Source organism: Miniopterus schreibersii (assembly GCF_964146895.1).
Source record: "Miniopterus schreibersii genome assembly, chromosome: 12".
NCBI classification, from domain to species: Eukaryota; Metazoa; Chordata; class Mammalia; order Chiroptera; family Miniopteridae; genus Miniopterus; species Miniopterus schreibersii.
In genome coordinates this window covers 39,078,073-39,081,736 of record NC_138112.1, presented here as the reverse complement: position 1 = coordinate 39,081,736, position 3,664 = coordinate 39,078,073, and positions in this window count along the sequence as shown.

The window sequence follows — 3,664 nt, the reverse complement described above, 5'->3', positions numbered from 1 at the left end:
ACTAAAAGACTGGAACTTAAGCATAGGAATCTAGACTGCTTTCCCTCTCCCCACACTTGTCATCACATAGAAAGAGCTCCTGTATGATAAAGTGGAATTATATTTTAAAAAACTGCAAACATCAGACCCTATACAAGAAGGAGTCTCTAGAGAAAGCCAAAAACAACAGAGAAGATAAAAACAAGGACAGCAGAGGAAGTTTAGCCCCTGATACCACGGTTACGGCAAACAGTGAAGAGTATCTAGCAACAGTGGGATAACAAGATACATGCGATGGGACTACCAGAGGTAAAGACAGAAAGGAGCACATGAAACATATGAGGTAATCATGGATGAAAACTTTCTGAGATTGATCTCACGCACCAAACCACAGATAAAGAAAGCTCAGAGACCTCCAAGAAGGATAAATACTGAAAAAAATCTACACCTAGGTTTTGAAAATGACAGAATATTCAAGCTAGAGAAAATATCCAAGCCTCAGAGAATCAATGACAAAGAGGAATCCTTAGAAGCCGCCAGACAAGCTATACAAATGGCCAACCCCATATGAAAGATGCTGAACATCATGAGTCATTCTAAAGAAATGCAAATCTAAATCCTGAGATACTACTTCACACCCACTAGGATAATTGCTCTAAAACTGATGGACCAGTAACAACTGTGGGCAAAGATGTGGAGAAATTGGAGGCCCATACACTCTTGTGTTAAACTGTCTTACGGGAGACTAATTTAAACAGAGACCAAATCGACCTTTTGGAGATTTATTAGCTGGCGACTGTGAGCGGGCTCCTGCCCTAAACAAACCTGCAGCCTCGAACAGTCTTCACAGGGAGAATATAAAGGCAAAAGCTACATTCTAGCTGGCTAAGGGGGCAGGCGGGGGACTAGCGAAGCGGCAGACAGAAACAAGGATAAGCGTTAGTAAGCCTTCCCGGTTAACTATTCCCTGGAATTTTTCTGGCGGAAGTCTTGTACAAAGTTCACAAAGAGCCGGGGGGGGGGGGGGGGGTGTCATTGTTTCTACCAAATTTTGTTGCTCGTGCTTGTCTTCAAAGGAGCCATTGTAAGGGTAGAAAATAGGAATGCTAAGATAGGAGTGCTGCACTTCACTTGCTGGAAATGGAAAATGGTTCAGCTGATGCAGAAAAATTTGGCAACATTTCTTCAAATATTTCCTCAAAATATAAAACACAGAGTTACAGTCTGTACCATGCCAGCAATTATGCCCACACAGAAACTTGTACACAAATATTCACAGAAGCATTATTATTAATAATAGCCCAAGTGTAAATACTCAAATGTTCACCAACTGAGGAATGGACAAAACGTGGTATAGACATACGATGGAATATTATTCATCCATAACAGAAAATGGTCTACTGTAATATGCTATAGCATAGATGAACCTCAGAAACATGCTAAGTGGGAGAAGCTGGAAACAAAAGACCACATATTGTATAATTCCACTTATACAAGTTATTCAGGATAGGCAAATCCATGAAGACAAAGTAGATTCTTGGTTCCGGGAGCTGAGAGGATGAGGGAATGGGGAATAACTGCTAGTGAGTATCTGTTACCATATCCTTTAATATATTGGTGAATATTAGTGTTTTCCTGAGTTCTGCGAACCACTCTAGATAATTGCTAGAACCTGAGAAGGGGTTTGTGGGAAATTCTGATTTGTAGCCAAGTAGGACAGATGCTGTGATTACCCAGGGGATCTGCTCCTTGCAACTGGAATCTGAAGGTGAGACTGAGCCCTTAACCTGTGGGATTTGACACTATATCCAGGTACATAGTGTTAGAATGAGTTATAGTGAAGGCTACACAGTTGGTGTCACAGAATTGCTCCGGGAAGGGAAAACACCCACACATCTGGTGTGGAAACAAAGGAAGACTGGATTGTTACACCTGAGTTATCTGATTTTTCTTCCGCTTCTCCCTCTCTTTCTTGGTTGGCAAGGATCTACTACTGGGTTTCAGAAGAGGCAGCTGAAAAGAAAGGATCAGGGGACAATGTTAGGCGGGATAGACATAGTGACCTCAGCTGCCCTTTTCTCTCTAATTCATGAATTTGAGATGGATTGTCCCACTTCACAGGACTGTCAGCCACAGCTGGGAGGAGGGCTGGAACTAGAGTGAGGCAAGTGAGGCACCTAGAGTGCAAAATTTAAGGGCTCCCTCACTCTCAAGTTCCCTTGCACCCTGAGTGCCTCTCTGATCTCACCCTCCTGCCAGCCCTGGGTGGGCCCCAGGGTCATTGGCTCTCTCCAGGATCTCTAAGTATTTCTGGGTGAACTACTTTTCCCTTAGTTTATTCAGAACAAAGCTTTTTTCAAGTGGAACATAAGTTAGGAAACTGGCAGGAAAGCAGGAAAGCCTAAGATAACAGCTTACAAAGAATATTCTTTAATCACTTAACAAACATTCCCATCAAAAACATTTCCAGGAATTGAGATGAGAATGAGAAATGAAACCAAAAGTCTTTTCTCCTTAGAAATAGGAGGCAGCTGTGCTGGAATGAACTTGTTTGTGAATCTGAGTTTGAAGTCACAGGTCATTTATACAACATTTACTGAGATCTTACCATATACAGAGAATGTGTTCAAAAGTGACAGATTCTGAGATGGATCAGACACTGACTCTATCATCTGTAGACTCATAGCACAGCAACAGACAAGACATAGACATGGATACAAGACACAATATCTGAGTGCAAAAAGAAGTCCGCAAGAACTGTAAGACGGTGGCACTCATATAGAAAATCTCAGAAATTCACATGAATCACTTGAGGGAACATTGCGGCTGGTGACATTCCCCTTGATGACTCTTATTTTGGTAGATTTGATCTTCAAATCAATTATGTACCAGGGAGAAAAATCTGAATTTGAATAACTCCTTCAAGCTAAGCATCTTATCCCCATTAATGTTATGTGAGGTAGATAGTACTACTGGCAAAAATTCATTCCATGGCTCAGCTGCTCTTGTTACTTGGGTTGCACTCCCCCTATCCTAGACTTAAGTAAATATAGCCAGTAACTGTTGGATGCTCGGTTCAAATATGTCTCTGCATAGCATTGAAACTCTTGCTTATTAGAAAACACCAACACCTCTAGGGAATATAATTAATAACATTGTAATAACTATGTATGGTGCCAGGTGGGTACTTGAAATATCAGAGGGATCACCTCATAAATTATGTAACTAACTACAATGCTGTGTACCTGAAACTAACAAAATAATTTTTAATGTCAACTGTAATTGAAAAATAATTTTTTTTAAAAAGAAAAAAAACACTAATGCTCTTATCAAAGGAAAAGAGTAAGAAAAGGGACCATGTGGGTAGAATTTCTGGAGGAACTGGAAAGAATGAATATGAATTTCACCTGAAGAATACCAGTAAATCAGACTATAAAAGTTTGAGATAGAATAACATTAGGACAGGCAGTACTGGTCTGCGATCAATATTATAATACATTATATTCAGAGAAATATAATACAACAAAATGCTTCACATGAGTTTAAGTTTGAGGGACAAGTGTCAGAAATAACATTCCTAGAGAACTCTAATATATGGGCTAGAAAAGAGTAAAGTTCTCTCTCTCTCACCATAAACACAGAGTACGCTTTTTCGATTTTTTAAAAATATATCTTTTTTGATTTC